The sequence below is a fragment of the Dromaius novaehollandiae genome, chromosome 26 (genome assembly GCF_036370855.1).
Source record: "Dromaius novaehollandiae isolate bDroNov1 chromosome 26, bDroNov1.hap1, whole genome shotgun sequence".
NCBI classification, from domain to species: domain Eukaryota; kingdom Metazoa; phylum Chordata; class Aves; order Casuariiformes; family Dromaiidae; genus Dromaius; species Dromaius novaehollandiae.
The window spans coordinates 5340461-5360835 of record NC_088123.1 but is presented as its reverse complement, the minus strand read 5'-3'; the positions used below and the strand labels follow the sequence as shown (position 1 = coordinate 5360835).

The window sequence follows — 20375 nt, the reverse complement described above, 5'->3', positions numbered from 1 at the left end:
GTACGTCACATGACAAGAGAGGAACTGCCTGTGATGGGAGATGACAGGCTTGAACTACCCTAGCTCTGGAGAGAGAGGAAAGGACCACGGGAGGGTCACATGCGTTCCCCGCTAACACCAGCCGCTCTTAAAGACAATTTGCTTGAGTCATTTCTCCCCCCAACCTACAAGCCTGATTTTTAGGTACTGTGGTAAATAATATGCCTTGAAAAGACCCGCACATGAATAAAAAATCAGGCTGTCACTCTGCTGTGCTCCTTTTAAAGAGAAATTGCTGAAAGCAGGAAGAAAGATGTCTAATCTTGGGAATCTGGGAGCCAGTGTTTGCAAATGTCTGTGCAAGTAGGGGATGGTGGGGGGGGGGGGTCCACTGTAGTTTATGCTCATGAATAATGAATCTGACATTGTAGCTATGCAAATGTAACCTAACAAACTCCAAACTAAATAAAAATCTTGTTTGTTATGTCAGTTATTCACCAGCCTCATTTTCCAGCACTTGCTTAGAGTTTTGGAACTGTACTTATTTAAGGAGGTGGAAGTAGCCAATCTACACAGAATATTGGGTGCCCTTATGAATCCTGGAATTTAGAGCCATTTGTGTAATTTATAAATATGAGACAGGATTCATGGTCTGAATAGAGCAGAGGGATTTGGTTCTTGTCAAGATTTCCTGAACTTCTATAGTAATGACTGAGAAATAATCACCATAAAGTAAACTGCACTAGGCAACTTTCCCTATGATCAGGTTATTCTATCGTAAAATGTTTCAGGCTTTATCTTCTCTTAACCGTTCAGTGACAGCCAGAAGTGAGATATGGGATTGTCAGATCTCATGATAGTTGCTTAATCCCTCAGCATTCCTCAATTTGTTCATCTGGTGGAAAGCATTAATGCTTGCTACTTTCCCACAGCTGTTTTGTGGCCTCTATGTGAAGCACATTGAATAGAGAGGGGAAAAAAACCCCTGTTATCAGTGTGATTTGACCACTTAAAGGTAGTTAGTGCTTGCTACATATTATAATACAATGCTAGATGTCTTCTAATCATTTTACAAACCTGTAAACTAGATGCAATTGCTGAGGCTATTTAAACCAATGGAAAAACTCAATCTGACTTCAAGATCCTAACTGAAAGGGACTGAAGCTGGGGTGTTGCATATCCCCTTGCCAGTCACTAGATCTTTCTCCTTGCCTTCAACAAACTCACAAATGGATTGCCTAAAGGAATATAAAGCCAAAAGCTGCAGACATTATTTCTCTGCTGAGGTAACCTTTATAGCTCTTATGAACAATATTTTACACAGCTACTGCTTGAACAGAAGTCACTGTATTGTTTTTTATACCTCTGTCTCTTGTCAGGAAGAAGCTAGAGTAAATTCTCCTTGGACAGCTCGGTGAAATCCTGACCTGCGTGCTGATCACTATTGTGTTTTCTCAGCTCAGAGCATGGGCAAAGATGTGTGTCAGGTTATTGATGAGTCCAGATCAGCTTTTACCCTTTATTTTTTTGACAGTTGTATATGCCTGGCTTTAGCTGTGTTGTGGCTTTCCATTTTAACCAGTAACACAATCTGGCAAGTAGGCATTTACATCTAAACAAGTGGGTCTAGAGTCTACTTGCCTGGTATTTTCCACAGAAATAAATCATGAAGGCCTGGTCAGTTTAAGATGATTAGCAGCTTTAACTAAGGGCTATACTGTAGAGAAGAAGAAAAGATCTGTATGCCTGACAGTGGTAATCAGAGCGGGAAAAAGTCACCAGTGCTGTATTCCCAGTTCTCTCTCCCTTGTCTATTTCAACATGCCCCAAGCACAGACCGTGAGCTCCTTGGAGCAGTAACCACCTGCTTGCCATGGACGAGGTGCAATCTTTACTAATTTAAAAAGGAAGCGTGCAGCTGGGAAACTACCAAATAATTGAATTTTAGTTTTCTTCTGGTGTGCCTCTCGTACTGGGTAGAGAGAAGTATGTGGACAGCTGTCCTATGGGAGAAAGGAACAAATTGGACTACATTTTATATAGTGGTGTCAAATAGTTCTCAAGATGAATAGCTGCTGAAGATCCAGTCTTCTGATGAAGCACAACAATCTTCCTGCTCTTTACCTGACAGAAATTATGCCAAGCAATTACTGAAATTGACTGTGAAATTGCCCTGGTGACAGACTGCCTGACATAGTCAACAAAGAGAGAGGGCATACCTGTTCTAATTTCTTTCATGTCAGCAAGTACATGGAAGCATGTTGCTTTGTGGCTGTTGGAATTTCATACTACAGTGTCCTCTCCTGTGCTGCAAGAACAGCTAACTCTGTCTTCAGCTGACACCTTGCAGAAGGCTCTTTTATAAAAGGTGGCAAGTCATTTGATTCTGTGTCAAAGTTTCGTCCCACTGAGAGGTGAATTGTTGGTCATTTCTGAATGCTGGTGAGGAAAATGGCTACAGTTATTTGCAACCAGGAGGAAGACTTATATTTTTCATAAGTTGTCAACCCCAATTCAGGGGACCCTAGGAAAGCCTGTCTGACAGACAGTGTCCATACTGAATTTTATTACTTGCTTAACTCCTCTGCATTTGTCTGTACAAGGCTGTAGAGGCATGAAGGTATCTATTACACACAAGGTGGAATATGGGAATTTTTGTCCTATAATGATGCTCTGACCCAGCTGAGTTATTAGTTTAATGGAAAAATTAAGAACGGAAGCAAGAGTTCCCAAGGAATGGGCAAAAAAAGTAGTTGCTTATCATAGTCCTCAGCCTCTGATAAACAAAGAAGAGGATAGGAGAAAATGAGATTGAAGTCGGGAAGATAGAGGCTACAGAGAGCAGAGCTGCAGGAGGAGACATATAAGCTGTTTAACAGTAGTTAGCAGACCCCTCACTTCCCTCTGTAAAGAGATGTGCTGTTGGACTTTTCCATCTCAACTTAGAGCGACTTTATGGCTTCAACTAACCTGACAATGTTTAAACTATTCCCTTTTCCTGACCATCAGGCCAGCTGGGAGACACCGTGCTCTGTATGGTATGGTGTGTTTTGGGCATGCAGTAGACATCAGCTACATCATATTAACCTCACTGAATGACTGAGAATTACAATCTAGAAGCAACTTAGTTAATACAGGCATTAAGAACATTATCAAAGGGGTAGCTGTAAGTAAATCTTTCAGGTAATTAACAGTACAGTTCTGTGAATTAGTGGAAATTACCTATTGAAACGCTTGGATTATAGCCATGCTAGAGTGAAGGTGCCGACTTCTGTCTGATCTCAGAGATCAGCTGTTTTTGGCCTGCCAAATACTTGAACAGAAAACTACCTAGAAACCCAATATATTTTTGGCATAAAATAAGAACTGAGCAGTGGACCACAGAAACAAAGTAAGTGGAAGGACTCCACTTGGGATTATCACTACTGCTGAATTCATACCTAAGAATTACAAAAATAAATACCAAAACCCAGAAACCACACACTCATTACGAAGTAATTAAACAGGTTAAGACCTTTTTATCCTTTCTCTCTTTTCTTAATCATGGCTCTTTAATCATGGGAAACTCTGTTCATGGAAAAACATACAATGAATGAGTCATCAGTTACGGCTTTATCTTACACAGAAACAAAAACAAGAACAAAAAAAAGCAGGCACACAGTATGCCTCCTGCTTACTTTCACATTAGTGGCTAATGTATTCTCGAGTCCTTCCTAACAATCATAAGAACAGATGGTTTGAAAACTATCTACAGTCACGACCGACCTTCTTTAAAAGAAGGTGTCAAGGGCTTCTGCTTTGCTTCCCAGTACAAGACACAAAAATACAGATGTTTGCACACAAATAAAAAAGGACTCCTCCAAAAAAAGCCCAGCCCAGTGGAATGTGGTCACACATCACCAGTCCACTGGTTTTATCCCCTATGATAGAAAGAGGCATGCATACAACTATTACAGTAATGTCTATCAACCTCTAAATCAAGCATTAAGGCTCCACTACCATTACACAATACATACATTTTTGCCATTCCTGCCCTCCTCATTTCCATTGCAGATCCCAGAGGAGCACTGGAAACAAGAGAGATGAGAAAAACTCGTAACTGCACATCATTTCCTTTGGTGCTGGCAAACAATGTTTACTCTGATACTTTCACTCTATCCAGTGAGCATGCAACAGCCTTACACAGATACTTAACATAATGAGGAAAGATGCTGCTTTTAAACAAATAAATGCCTTGCTTTAAACGACAGCAGCAGCAACAATAACGGTAGCCTTACAAAGAAGGCTGTCTACATGTGGGACTCTGAACAGCAGCTCTCCTCCTGCCCTCCACCTTTTCTTATATTTTTGCACTCCTTTCTTTTGGAAGAAAAAATAAATGAGTGGGGTGCTAATAAGGGAGATGCACACAAAGTGGTAGTTACAAGATCTTAGGGTGCTGGACAGTGGGTATTACCCTCTTCCCGACTGGATCTCCATCAGATAAGATTTCCATGAATTTGGGAATCTTGATGGATTTATCTCTGACTGATCACAAATGAGAAATCAGGGCTTTTTATTCCATATTATTGCATTTTCAGGAAATAAAACTGCTCACCCTCCAAAAGGCCTTTCCCAGACCCCTGGGTCAGACAGGCATGGTGCATTTAGTGCCTCTTTACACATTAGAACATCTCTCATCTAAGGCAACAATTTCTCAGAGCTTTCCCCTTGCACATGCTGGCAGGAGGAACTTTCCTGTGGGCTCTGGGTACTTGTCTGTCAGGCAAACTGCAACTACTTTCATATTTTTATTCATTAAGGGAGTGAACAGTCGAAAAAGCCAAATGTTTCCCATGGTATCAGTGCACTCTTTTTAAGGTGATATGGGCCTGATCTCGTCAAAATTAATGGCTTATGGTTATTCATGCTATTATTCTTAATGGGGCCAAGCGTATACTGTACCCACCAAGAAGTTGTGCTTGACTTGTCAAAGATTTATAACACATCATGACCTGGCTGTGCTAACTGTAAAGTATAAAAACTTCATTGCCAATAACGATGCCGTGTTCTGAATAAAAAGGAATGAGGATGGAAAAGTACTGCAGGCTCCCATCTACCGATCCCAGTATCTTCTCAAACTGGTGATCACTGGTTAGAAGTTTGCATGCAGGCACCACAGTCCGTCAGAGGCTAAAAGATTTAGCGATAGTGGGCCAGCCATATTCCATTGTCTGTTTGCTAGGAGATGGGCAGACTGCTATGTCTTTAAGGCATAAGCCATCATTCTGTTCTGTATTTACAAAGCAGCTAGTATCCTCGTATTTTATGACGCTGATCCAGCTTTCAAACTGGTGCAATCTTCTCTACAAGGCCGTTGACCAAGGATCACACCTTTAAAAATGCCTGTGAAAAAAACACTCAATTTCATACCTACAGCATGGAAGACAATTGGATCTCAAAGATGTAACCGAGGAACCTGTTTTCATGATGGGGCTCTACAGTAGAGGCAAGGGAATCATGTGAAGGCAACTGACTTTGAAAGATAACAACAGATTACCTTCCTCGAAGATCACACCAAGAAAACTGCAAATGAAAGGACTGCCTATTGCCAAATTACTAGAACAGTGAAAGATGAAATTCAACTGAATAGGGAAACTCCATCTTAATTAAAGCTCAGATGCCGAAAACACTTGCACAGCTTAAATGATCATGAAAAGACTCAGTGAAACTGCTAGGACTTTAGAGGACACAGACAGAAAATTTGCCTCAGTTAGAAAAAAAAAAAGAAAGAAAATGGAGATTTATATGCATTGTAAGGCTTCTGAGTACCAATTGGTATGATCTGACTGCAAAAAAATATCCTTCCATATGTTTATTGAAAACTTATGCCTCTGCCCATTAGGCTGCAGAGAAAACGATTTTTTGTTCTGCTACTAGAAAGAAATTTTTTCTGATTGCAAGTAAATATTTTTGTCACAGAAGGAAACCTCCTAGGAAACAGTTTCCTGCAGAAAAGGGTTTGAGTTTTGTCTTTGCTCTAAGTGCATAATTTTGTATTTTTAACCAATGCATTAATTACTGTTAGCCTTACAAACACAATATCCCTAGTTGCTTTATTCATTCGTAACAAGAGCTGTGAAAAAGTATGAAAGGGGAAGGTTTGAACTGCAGACTAGAGGGTTTAAAAAAAGAAAAGAAAAAGAAAATTTGCCTAGTTTTGATGTCTTAAACAGTTGGGTCCCCTGGTTCATTAAGACAGAATCATCTCTGCACTATGCTTGATAAAGAACTGAAAGACTGAAGGGCCTTGATCAAAGTGTTAATATTTCTGCATCAGAGCAAGAGAAAGATTTAAATTGCCATTAAACTCTAGTGTGAGTCTAACCCGCCAAATTATAAGGCTAATACCCCTTGGCTCTCGGATCTGTGAAGTATATGTGTTTTAATGTGAATTTCATGCTGGACTGGCAGCTCTAAAGCCCAAACTTCCCTATGGACTACAGAGGAGATGTAACATGGGCAGCCAAAGTCAAATCCTTTCTCACAGAGGTACATTTGTGCATTACCAGCAATGCTACCTTGCTGTAAGTGCTAAGGATAACCTGAGATTATGCATGTTGGAGTGGAATGGTCATTTACAGTAGCACAGACTGAGGACTCCCGTTTTCCAGGGTAAAAGACCTTGTTCACCAAAGTTGAAATGTTTGCAGATGTCTAATTTGTTTCATTACATTCAACTTCTATTGATTTTAATGCAAATGTATTTTATTTGCTTTCATAAACTCCACCTCAGTGAGCAAAAGCAGTTGCAAAGGGTTCACTTGTAACAGGTTGGATTCAGCTGGATTGAGTGGAATTCAACATATGGAATGAATGCACAATCAGATCCTGAATAAACAACACATCCCTTTGTTCACATTCTCCCCCATATCGAGTAAACAGTGTATTTAAATCAGAGCAACGCCTTTGGCAATTTTGCTGAAGATGGACAATCTAGCCTGTCAGTTCCTATTACAATTACAAAGTCTTGTTTCCTAGTCAACATGCAAATATGGCTAAACTTTTATAGATACAGACTGAGTTTGTTTTGATTATGGTGCCCATATGTTCAGTTGCATCCCTAAATGGCACACTCAAACTTTTGGCTGTTCTTACTAGCAGTAAGATGCTAAAGAATCCTGTTCTTACAGCAAATAGATAGGTCTACTTCCCCCTTCTTCCAGGTAAGATCATAGGATCACTCCAGTCTCCTTCTATAGGAAAGCAAAAAGACAAAACACACAGGAAGCTATCATCAGGATCAACACTTCCAGCTCACAAGTAGGGAAATCCAAAGTATTTAGTGACTTACACAGCATTCCTGAGAACATTGTTTTGCCTCTGCTTCCCCACTAGAAAAGTCTTTCAGAAAGCTCTTGCGAACCACACATAACTGGTATTTTTAATAGATCAGCATGTTTTTCTCTATTCAACTGTGAATATTAGTGTAGTTTTAAAAGAAAATTCAGTATTTCACATGAGTAGTGCATGATTCCAGGAGAAGGCTTTTTAAGGAAAACACTGAATAGTATGTTACTATTTTATAAATCACAAACCGTGGCAACAGTAACTATGCATTTTATCTCTGTGCCTAGGTATACCCTGTGAAACATTAGCCAGAAAAATGGAGAAGATATTTAAAATTACTTTTTAAAATCCAATAAAACCCAACAAGAAGTAACTTCCAGTAATAGCAATACTTTGCACTTAAAGACTCTTTCATCTGTGGATTGGAAAACGTTTTACTTACAGATAATGATGGTTTACAACACTGATGCATTTTGTCATGTCTATATTTAGAATGCAGTAGTGCTAAGCAGGCTTCAAGGTGCAGGCCTTACAATGATAAAAAATGCATATACACACACTAAGAGGCACTTTTAGTCCTTGGAGAGACTGTAAGTTATACAGGTGAGGCAAACAATTGGAGAATGGAGTTATCTTGGTGTACAAGTAGTTTATTAAAGCCTCAGAGACAAAAATGACCAAAATCAGACAGCATCAGTCTTAAGCCTTTCTCTCTGCTCATTCTTCCTGCTTACAGTCCCTGAGCCAGTTGCCTTTTAAGGTGGCAATATCTGGCAATACCTACAAGTCGACTTCTATGAATTACCAGAGACTTTTGATACATTAGTAAATTTTCCAAGATTGTCACCAAACTGAAAATTGGATGCCATTGTATTACTTGTGTTTATCCATCTGCTACCACTGCTCTTATTTTCATGACGCTAGAGAATTTTTGATGCATGTCCATGCACGTTTTGATGCATGTCCGCACATCCCACTTGGATGAGTGCTGATACACATTAGCAATTCTAGTGGTGACTTCTGCCAAGATCTTTTCATTGCAGTCTTATTTATAAATTACCCATTTATGAATCATGTCCACTTGATGTGTGCTTCAATTAACTAAGATGTGGGGAACCCCTCTGCTTCAAGCTAATCAACAATCACTGTGAGGCACCTGAGTACCTCAAATCATCACAGAAAAAGACAGATGCATGTACTATTTTACCAGCAATCTCCATGTCTCTATGTTAAAACATAGGTACAAATCAGTAAAAATCACAGCTGAAAACAGTTATCTTTGTGCTCTGCCTTAGGTTCAGCACTATTATATCTTGCTTATTGTATCAGGAAGTTGGAACACAGACCAGAGAAGATTGCTGACAGCAATAAAATAGCATGTTGCCTTGGATTCCACATATGCAGAACACTGTTTGGCTTAGGGGTTTTTTTCTACTTGCAGCTTTGCCTGCAAAAAGAGGAGCTCTAAATCTTATGCAGACTTTTCCTAAATGTGGAACAAGTAGGGAGGATTTCAACAAATCTTTAGAAATTGCAGGGAGCCACATTCCACCAATGTCTCTGAAAATGCAACAGTTTATATTGACAAATATGTTTATTGTCTCATCTGTTCCAAAAAGAGAGGAAATTAATGCCAAATCTGTCATGCAGATCTGCCTAGTTCACCAGACACTGCATGCAGGCTACCATCAAGTGGAGTTTGGAGCCAGTCACTGCCACATGCAAGGTATGGATGGACAACAGACACCAACAGAGAGTTTGCACATTTTACAACCAAAGCTATTCCAGTTCTCCTGCAACGCAGCCCTGGCTGACCCTGACAAGCCAACGAAGGGAGAGGCATTAGCAATGGATATAATCACACAGAACTATGCAAATTGCACCCATACTATCTAAAAGACTGACAATGAAGAGACAGCTAGTGCTGAAAGACCATGTTAATGAATATTTGTACAATTGTGATGCTTTTGGGAAATAGTATCTTACAAGTGTTTTGCAGTATATGTAATTTCTTGTGTTGTTTATAAGATACTTAAAACATTGAAAAGTATCTGCAGTTCCTTACCTGTACCTTAGTACAGGTAATTAATCACCAGTACTTGAAGAGAAAATGTTATAAATACATTTTTGCAGGTACAATCATTAAAAATACAATGACACCTACCAAGCAACCACTCAGCTAATGTTATCTAAGCAACGGTTATATAAGCATACCTAAGCAACGGTATAGAAACACATGCATCTTCTAACAGCGTTGTTAGAATTTTCCATCTAAAACCAATAGCTGAAATCTTCTCTGGATACATGGCTCTAGGCCTTTCAGAAGCACCAGCTGACATAAAATACAAGAAAAACGGTAGGATTTAGGCCTTCAAAATCCAAGGATGCACAGGAAAATTTACTGCATGCCACTTACATGAATTCCATCCAAGATGATGATTCTTACCCAGGTTTTTAAAGTCACACTCCTCTCTTTGGCTTCAGCAGACACTTACAGGACCCACAAGAGTAGCCTCAGAAAATGAAAAAGTCCGCATGCTATCAGCAGTTGTTCCTGTGGGAGTGGGGAAAAAAAACCAATCCTGAACAGAGAGCCTTAAATATATACTAATTAGTAAATGGAGAATACCTATCACAATCTAATTGCACTGTTTGGATCTTTGTTCTTAGGAAAATAATTAGTCTTTTGTTATCTCTGATGTTTCTTTAAGCAAATAGACTGTAAAAAAGATCAACAGACCTCCTTTTTCTCCCCAGAAAAACTGTCTTAGAGAAGCAGAGAAGCATGATGTATTAAATAGCATGAGCTGTTCTCAGTCTCAAAAAAGAAATGCCCTCTTGCAAATTTCCCAAAGATGCTTGAAATCCACTGTCACCAGAGCAAAAACAAATTGGAAATGTCTTCTCTGGGAGTTAAAGGGAGAAGAGTTTGGCTTTACTCGTAGTCATTCCAATGGAGTCCACAGTGGATAAGTCAGCTTGGGCAGAATCTAGCTTATATTCACTAATCTGTATGAAAGTCTGAATACAAGAGTGAATATAGACTCTCCCTAAATCCCATGGGGAAAAGGGAAGAGCCACCACATCTAGCTCTCTCAAGAGATGAATGCAGCTCTTACAGTTCAAAGGTAACCTGCCAATCACCCTCAGGATGGGAAATTAAAGGTACAGGCAGACCTGTGATCCTTTTCTGCTGTCCCACCACCACTCATTTTTCTCTTTTTGCCTCTTAAGTTAGATTTGCAGTAATTCCAATCTCTGTATCTAAAATCTTGCCACAACTCAGTTCCTGTTCTGCACAATAGAATAGAATCACGCTGACTTCTTTCTCTTATCCTTTTTGTCCTGTTTATTTGGACTGTAAACTTTCTGAGATGTAGTCTTAAATGTGCATGTGGACACATACAGTGCCTAGCACCACAGGGAGTTTCAAATGATAAAACAATCTCAGTACTCTATGAGATAAATACTGATATTAATATATTACTGTGTTATGCTCTCCCTCTCAGGTGTAGTTAAAAAGTTAAAGGTTCCTTGCAGAAGTCTTTCTTAGTGTTTGGATGGGAGGTTATAAACTTCTCTGATCTCATGTCGTTTTATTCCTTCATTTGCATTTCGGGAAGGAAAAGAAACCTTTCCATAAGGCTCCTGTGTATAAATCTCAGTTTATTGTCTTCTATCAGGGCAAAATGTTAGTTCCATGCCAGGTGTCTTCAATTAATAGACTATAGGTTTAAAAGAATGAGAAAATTGCTAGGTATGTTCCTGCATTTGTTCTAGCCTTGAAAAGCATTGATTTAATTAATCTTCCTTCATCAGCAGCAGAAAGCATGGGTCTAATTGCAAGCTCAGAAGCATCAGTTGTCCAAGTGATTGGATAGTAGTTAGAGATGAGAGAGAGTAAAACAAGGCATTGATGAATGCAGCTTTATTAGGAGCTTTGTCTCATTGACTTGTCTTGTGAAGCAGTTGGAAATTGGCTACAAAGTAATAAAAGAAAATTAAAACACATAAAACTTTTTTAAAGTAACATGGAAAGGCCTGCATTAAATGCAAAAAAGCAAGAGCTAGGGAGTGAGAAGTAAAATACATTGTAAAGACTTACTGTCCAATCCAAAGACCATTTAAATCAATGGCACAGTGATATATTTAGCTGAAGCATATTATTCAGCCATTAGAGGTCTACTTGGGCTGTATGGTGCTGCAGAGCGTGTGTACTTACTGCTAAGCAACAGGGTCAATGCTAGCACTCATGTTGCGTACAAACATGTCTCTGTATAGGTATAAAGTTAGGTATATATAAACAAAAGTATAATGCATAAAGAAAACAACAGATCCTAAATACTATGGTGACCAGCAGGTTTCCTCAGGGACATCAGCTGGCTCTGAGCAGGCCTTAAGCTGGCTTTACAGAGGCTCAGTGCACAATGAATTGTCCACTGAGCCATGCCTGAAGCATCTTCACATCTTGGTAAGCAACATGTAGTTAGAAGCAAGAGCTTGAAAAACTGTGGTGACTGAAAACTGTAGAAATTTCACATAGCATCTCCAAAGTCTGGTTCCTTCCACAGTAGCTACATCCTGTCTCAAAGGGGACTGCATTTGAGTAGCAGATGCACACAGCCAGGATCATCATGAAATACAATACTTTATTTCTGAAGACTGTCCTAACTCAAGCAAAGGTTCTTAACATCAACTTGCTTTTTCGTAGCAAGTTTTTTCCAAACATTGTTTCTTTGAAATACTGATTGCAATAAAGAAAAATCAAGAACCTTACAAAATTTCTGTATCTTGTAGAGAATGACTGCTTGGTAAGAACTAGAAAGTTACTGGGTTTTTTCTGTTTGATTTTTACAGTCTGGCCCTGGTGAGAGAAGCCTGGAGATGACTCGGGTCTCCAGCTGAAATTTTACATGAAGTCAAATGTTCTTTCTGATTACGTGCTGAATACCCACCACACAAAGGATCAGTCCCTACTCCTTCAGGCAGCTCACAATCACATCCAGGCACCAGACCCTATTTCAGCAGCTCTGAGACCAGCCTTGTATTTGTTCTTGCTTTTGATCCTACTCTTTGCTACCTGACAGCCTATTTGTACTGTACATCCTTGGCAGATAAAGACTTCTGTCTTCTCTGCGTAGTGTTTATCACACCTGAAACCTGATCTTGGCTGGGGCTCATGGGTGCTAGTGTAATACTAAAAAAAAGTCTACAATTTTGGTAATATGCAGCTGACATAGCAGTGGAAATTAGTGTGCTTGCATAAGTCAATAATCACAGCGGTCTCCCAGGTGGCAGCCATCCTAGCTTCTAAATTTAATAGATTAGATGGAAAATAATGCCTCCCCCAACAATTTCCCTTAGGGGACTGGTATCTCTTAGGAAAGCATTTCACAGTAGTTAGCACCTGAGTCTTAAAAAAAAATCAGAGCCTGCCATTCCTTCTCAAGCAGGGCAGTAGGAAGCTCTGCTGCATTTGCATTTTTCTTGGTATCAAAAATATGCTACAGATTATGAAGTCAGCAGGAAGTTCCTGGTCTGAGCCTCCTGGGGGGGGGGGGGGGGGGAGTAGGGGGGAGATGCAACAGCCTGGCATTTCATCCCTACACAGGGTTATAAGAGCACAGAAAAAGCAGCAGGCCTCTGAACTAAATGGATTAGAGCAACTGCAGCAGCTTCTGCACTGGTCCCCTTTCCAGAGGACAGTCCCTTGTAGGGTGAAGTGAAGAACCAGCCAGACTACTTTTAAGATGTTGCAAATTAGATGTACGCAAATTTTCCTGATAGGAAAAAGGGGTGTGTTTTTCAATGAGGCAACTGCAGTCAAATAATCTACTTATTGGCACTTAGAGGAAGCTTAAGAGTATTCTAAGTTTGATCCATGAATGCAAATCAATAGGAGAATATGTTGTGTTTCTGCAAGGTCAGTCCCACAATTTCCTTTGAAAAAAAAACGGACTGTCCTCAAAGCAAGGTTTTTCCTTCCCCCCTTACCCATCTCTACTACTGTCAGCTTAGTCAGATTTTCCAAACTGTAGCAGTTTACAGTGGGTAGCGAAATAAGAAGAGAGTTATCAGAAGAATTTAGTGTTATTGGGAGGTACCATCAGCCATAATTATTGATGACTGAACAGGAGAATGCAAAGAACATGTTTGTTATGGAAAACAGCAGAGCAATCCTATTCACTTACACTATACATACTAACTTGCCTCCAATTCAATATAGGAGGAGAGATCACCATTTGGATGGTCAGATGAGATTCATATTTAGGCTCACTCCTATAAATATTCAGAAGTACAATTCAAAGTCTGTCTTAGATGAGATATATAGTATAATCAAGAATCACATGCAGGTGGTACTCAGAGGCTGTTTCATTAAAAGAGGAAGACCACAATGTTGCTAGTGAACTCTGAAGCCTCTAGTAATACCTGCTGGTTTAGCTTTGCTAGGTGAAGGAAGAAAAATAATTTATGAGCTCAAAGACTCAAGGGAGTTGCTTGCTTGTAAATTAAGAAAGTTAGCATGCTGGCAATCAGGAAATGGAATTTGAATAATGAACCTTTTGCCATCAACTGCTTGTTACCCTGTTTTCACTTGCAAATCTTTAGTAACATGCTCTGTAAGAACAGAAAGATCTCTGATTTTCCTGGGAAAAGGCCTTGATGGTGAAGAAAGAGTGACTTAAGCAGTGCTAGGTAGCCATAAACTCATCACAAAGGGTCAGGTTTACAGTTAGGAGTTGAGCAATGAAGATAAACCATTGGTATGACTGCCCTCCCCCATGCAAATATCATAGTAGGTATCTAACTTCCTTTGGCATTTCACAAAACTTCTGAGTATCAAATTGCATCTAAAGATGGCTAAATCCTTTAGTAAATACGACACAACATGTTTTTTTTCCCTCTCAAGCAAATGTAACCATAAAGAGATCTGATAAAGTATTATAATCAATATGCCATTTGAATGTGGAGAAAAGGAATTGATTTTTAATGACGTACTTAGTTTTCTGAATGAATCCCATTTTCTTCCAGCATTTTGATTACAGCCACTTCTCTGATCCCAAAACATCTCCTGCTTCAAGAATTACTTAAAACCAGTCTTTGTGTATGAAAAGTGATTGATTCCTTTATTTTATTTTGCAAACCTAATTTTGCTTCCTCTGTAAAGAAGATCATATAAATGTTTATTTTGTTGCTCTGTCACTTTGTTGCTTTGTAGGACAATAAAAGGAATGAAATTATTTTGTGCTAATGATTAAAACAAAAGAAAAAAAAATCCATTGTGGCAGGGATATAAGCTATCAACTCATCAGGACTGCAATGGCTTTAAAACCACCACAACTGCTACTTTGAATTTGTTCACATTTGCATCAGCATTAAAACAAGATAGAGGGCAGGATAATTATTTGACAATACCAGTACACATAACCAGCATGCTGTTTGTTGTTTGTTTGTGCCCTACAAATTCAAACCTACAAACGTCTGTGGTGTAACAAGTTATCATGGTTCAGCTGATGTAGGGTAGCTGTTTTGTGGGCTGTTTTAGCCAAAGACAAAGGTGTAGGTAGTTTGATGTAGCTCAGCCCATGGTGAGAGCCAAATGTCATTAGCTGAAGTTGCATGCACAAGAAAGCTGCTGCAGTGCATCTGAGCAATGGTAACTAGATTGTGGCTTTGAGTCCTAGAGAGCCTTTAGTTGTGATCTATGCAGAATATAGGCAAAAAAAAATCTTTCTGTAGACTGCCTACACTAGTCAAAGTAGTATCTAGCATGTGAGCTCTGTGATACAACTGCACTGATTTTAGATAGTACTACATTTCTGCTGACAGCCAACTGAACTTATGTACTGATCTGGAATCGAATTAATCATGTGGCATCAACAAGACTGTGTCAACGCTGTCTGTACTTGTAATACAAGTACTTATTCTGCTACTTTAGCTACGACTTATATGTAAGAAGGTACGTTCTCAAGAGGGAAGGAGGGAAAGGGGTCCAATTATACAGCTTAGCAACTGTTTATTTCTGGGGATGTGCACACTTCTTGTGTGATACATTTTGTATGGAAAGACAGCTATTGCTTCAGACCTCCTCCCTATGCCACTGTCACCACAAAGGATCTGGTCCACGTTCTATTAGTATCTAAGGGAAGAGGAAGAAAGATATCCAGCAAGCAGATACGCACACTAACTAGACAGAATTTGTTGCCTAATGCTGCTCCCCTTTGACTTCAGCTGAAGCAGGACTGTGACCTAAAAGGAAGAGATGTTTTATTTATTTTTAAATCCACGTATTTCTAAAGATGAATGCTTTAAAAATAAAACCTCAGTGGAAAATCTGCATTAAAGATATAATCCAGTAGCACTGTGGTTCCTTATCCCATAAAGTTGCAATTGAAAAATGGAGCAGATAATGTGAGCTTTTGTCATTTATATCTGAGAAGACTTCAGGAAGCAAAGACTTTCATGTGAATCTTGTAAAAGGATTTTCTGCAAAACTCTGTGTCAGAGTGAGAATTAAAAAAAAAAATCTCAATTCAAGAAAGGGCATCATGTTAAACAGATGTACAATATTGCCTGGCAGGTCTAAAACCCTCATGAGCTCTAATTTTAAGTTTGCTAAACCTTAAAAAGTTTTACCTTTATTTGCAGCCAAATGTTCAGAGGTTTTTTTTCTCCCCTTTTGAATATAATCACTGTAGGAAAATCCTGGCTATCAAGATTGCAAAGTCAATGATTTAAAAATACTTACACAGAAGGAACATGCCAGCTTTTCTGCATTTAAATCATTCTCCTGCAAGCTAAAATACGTATTTAAACCAAGCCATGTGACAAAAAAATATGGGATTTTGAGAGATTGACTTGAAAAGTGAGATCCCTATGGTTGGAAACACAAGAGATGGTAGATCTAAATTACCACTGTACTGTTTGCATAATTTCCTCATGACGATACCTGCTCTTATGCTCTTACCCAGCATTCATTGCTCCTACGGGCTTTAAAACGCCAGATGTAAATGGTAAATCTGTGTTTTTCCTTCCTGTAAAGGGGGCAAATGCAAAAGACATCACCAAACTCTGTTTTAGAGTTGGGAGCAAACTTCCCCCTCCTGCAGTAAGTGTTTAAGCATGTTCTGAGCTTCCTGATTAGTATTATCCTTGATTAGGTTGTAGATAGTCCTCTGATTAAAGTGCTCTTGGCTATTTTGGAGCTTCACATAAATATACATGAATGTAAGAGACAAGAAAAGAGTAAACAAACAACAAAACAGAAGCTGACAGCTATTGCCCTGAGATACAATGGGGAGATTCAGGTCCTGGTGCTGATCTGCACAAATTAGGAAACATGGAACTCTAAGAGGGATTTGCCTCCCTTGGGAATGGCCAGTACTCTGAGTGAGTACAGACTCACCTGAGGCCAGTGAGAGTCAGCCAGCCAGCCTTCATCAGAGTCAGACTGAGCTTTACGTGGTCAAGAGGGTTAGGGGTGTTATGAAGGAAAAGTGTATGTTTTGGTTCAGCCTGCAGTAAAGACAGAATACAGAAATAATCTTAGCTACAGCACCATGCTCAGTTTTACTCAACCCTGAGATTTTAGATTCAGGTTTCCAACTCAGGATTAATACATTTGCATTTCAAGTTTTTCATTCAATACATTAGAACTTCTCTACCAAAAATACAGATCCTTCATTTCCCCACTAAAATCCATGCTGTCATCCCTACAAGCAAACACATTTCTGTTTCTTGGATGTGATTTTAAGTGCCAGTGCTTAAGGGCCACATATTTACTGCAAACACATGACACAATCATATAACAGAAGTATTCCAGTTGGCATAAATAGGTTCTTGGTTCAAGTTATAAGTAATTATTTTGATGCATAAAAAACACAAGGGCCTTTACAGAAGTATTTTGCTTGAGATTTCATTTCTTCTCTGAAAGTTGTCTGGAACTTCCCTATTGGTTTAAGTTCAGCCAAGAAGCATAAGAACTTCACGCAGTCGGATTTGCTCTCATTCATCCTGTGTATGGAAAAGATAAATTTGGCCTGGGGTCCCACACTGGTTCTTAGATCAGCTCAATGGGATACAAAACTTTGTGATTTAGGGCCTAAAGTGCTCTCTAACCATGAAGAATGATGGATGAAGCTTTCATGAGGCAGGTGCTTTATCCTGTACGTGCTGAGTTTCTTCCACTCCACCCTTCTCTTCAATGTCTGACAGCGGCCAGGGCAAAAGACAAGACACTGGACTGGACTCCTTCACAATACAATCTAGGCTAGTAATTCTTACTCCCTCCATAATTCAAAGACTTTTTATTATTATCCAAATAAGATTAAAAAAGATCGAAAGCAAAACTATCTAGCACTTCCCAATACAATGGAAAATAAATACACTGTAGTTGAATTAAATCAATAACATTCACACTTCTCTACCCCTTTCCTGCATCTGATTACTTTTCAAGCAGGTTCTGCACAAACAGATGATTCTATCATGTATCCTCCACTGCTGTCACAATTTCAGATAAACAGCAGCCCACTCTGCTGCTGTTCTTTTTATCTGAAAGCAAAAAGCAAACACCCCTAACCAACAATGCTGCTCTTCATTTTAGGCAGCTTATTAGTGGTGCCTGTAGGCACAAACCTCCCTCCCCTTCTCTCTGACACCTGGAGAGCTGTTACCAATTGTTTTCTCTCGAGGCTTTTCATCCCGAGTCCCTGTCTCTCATGGTGACCTCTATTCTCAACAGGTTTTTATTTTCATCTTTGCTTTCCTTCTGAGGCTCTGCTAAAGATGAAGGAGAACTTGTTCAGCTGTAATAGTGAGCCACCAAGCTTTCAACTCCTGAACTGTACAGTTTTATCTGAAGCTGAAATGACAAAAATAAGGCAGTTGCCCCTGTGTTTCTGCAGTGTACTTACAGAGGAGAATATGTTTCTTCAGAAGATGTGAACCCTCTTTGGCTGTTCAGTAATAGAGTTTTTTCTCTAATTTACAGAGTGGATGTTCGTGCTACAATAGTGGAAGACGACTACCAGCAGCATAACTGATTGTCACTGCTAGGGCTTCACTGTGCTGTAAAAAGAGGTGCTCAATCTTTTCAAATGTCAGCATGTTAAATTGACAATATCCAGCAATATGCAATTAAGGTTTTTGCGAAATTTCCCCAGCATGATTTCATCTACCAATGGGGCTCCCTAATTTTTTAATGCTCATCTGTATTTGATAAATCATGAAATTCTGAATTTAGGGGAAAAAAATTACCAACACCTACCTTTTTCAGCCCATCTCTAATATTCTCAAACACAGCCAGAAAGTAAGAACGTACCTGAAATCTCTCAGGGAAACTGCTCCTTGAAAATTCTACAAAAGGATGCCACAGAGTACACAAAATTACAATCTGGCCACAGATAGGGAAGTGTGTCTACGTAGTGATCAAAAGCACTGTCACTGTGACATGGAATAAGGAACTAACTATATTCACAGCTTCCTCTGTGATCGGAATATATCATAACCTTTCGATTATTTACCTTTGCGGTTCTCCTGGAAGGGCAGCAATCTACATTTTACAGATGGGGAAACCAGACAGCGATCGAGCTAAAGTCCTAAATGAGTGCCCTTAGCACAGTGCCTTCTGAGCACTAAGGCTGCACCCTAAGCACTGAAGCATCCAGCATCCGACCTCAGTATTAATGGCCTGCTGAGTCTTTGTTCTGACTCCATCAATTCAATGGCCATTTAATAATGTTCTGTTTCTGTAACGTGGATACATGTCTACTGGGAACTGGACTGCAACCAAATCATCTTATGCAGACCCTGCACATCCATCAACTACTCTAGGAGTGCCTCACTCTGACTAGCTATAAACCAAAGAAAAATTCTACAATTAAGAATAATTCTAATTAAGATGAGTGACCAAAGTATTGAAACCCGCCCACTTAAATTAGGTTGAAAAATTCACTTTGCACACCCCTCAGTTTTTTTTCTATAAAAACTTTTGCTATGCATAACAATGACTAATTGTTACTGAAACCAACTGGAACTGTATGTGCAGCCTGTTTTTAAAAAATTATCTCAGGTGCATCTATTCCAAATGAATGGGTCACTTGGCCTATCAGTTATGTGACCATGGGGAAAATGTACATTTGGGCATGTATGGAGATCTGGTGTGTGCAGGGAAGTGCTGAGGAAATAGAGAGAAAGACAGGAGCCACTCTAATTACAGCTCTTTAACTTTGTGTGTCTGATGCACTTTGTAACACTACATAGGACAGCTCCTCTCAGCACCTCAAGATTAATGAATAACAGGAACAGTTTCCCACTTCCAACACGTTGTGTTATAGATCACAATGTTGAGTCTGGGAATGTCCCTAGATAGGTATGACAGGCTGCATATTTAGTTGCTCCTCTTGATAGTTTTTGCATCTTCGAGAGCAAATATATTGTGCGTGGCAGGAGAAAAATCAAGTCTTCTGGCAAGACATGCCCATTTCATTCCATCAATGGAGGCAATTTAATCAAGAATGTGGGCCATTTGTTGCAATATACATCTTCTCAGGGGCGCTTTCTGGAGTACAGTCCCATTAAATCTCTCTTTGAGTCCCTGCCTCTCTAACTTTGTGACTATTCTCTTCTTGTGACCACAGTTTAGTGCAGATAGAGAAGAGAGAGGATAAAACTAGAGAAAAGCTGAATCTAAAAGAAAAAAAAAATCTGGATAAGATGAAGAAAAATGTGCAGCAAGAAAGGTGTGAGTAAAGCAATTTATTTGCATTAAAAAACGCCAGGGTCATCTTGCATAACCTGGAACTACGGTGATTATTGCTAGATGAGAAATATGTTACACACGCCTATCAGACCTGCCTAAATTTAATATGGTCTTTACTGTTCCAGCATTTTCTTAACATCAGTCCTTTTCTTTGTACAGTTATGGGAACATTTGCTCCTTAGACCTGAATATATCTCCCTTTTAAGAGTAGCCCCATTCTTAGCAGCTTGCTCATCTCCTTGGCTCTTCAGCAAATGCCAGATTTGTGGAGTGAAAGAAAGAACAAGGAAAAGCACTGAGGAGCACT

At 39.4% G+C, this 20375-nt stretch overlaps 1 long non-coding RNA gene across 4 annotated transcripts in view; it reads left to right on the top strand.

Moving 5' to 3' along the window:
* The window catches only part of LOC112996728 (uncharacterized), a 34393-nt gene extending 14357 nt beyond the window's left edge, over positions 1–20036 (top strand). Inside the window, exon 3 of one of the 4 annotated variants that reach the window (XR_003262528.2) lies at positions 18299–20036. This is a non-coding gene — a long non-coding RNA (uncharacterized LOC112996728). Of the gene's footprint in view, positions 1–1358; positions 1436–8603; positions 8720–12165; positions 12851–18298 lie in introns of those variants that run through there. The other 3 variants (XR_003262527.2, XR_003262529.2, XR_010385173.1) reach the window with 3 other exon arrangements.
* The last annotated feature ends 339 nt before the right edge of the window (positions 20037–20375 follow it).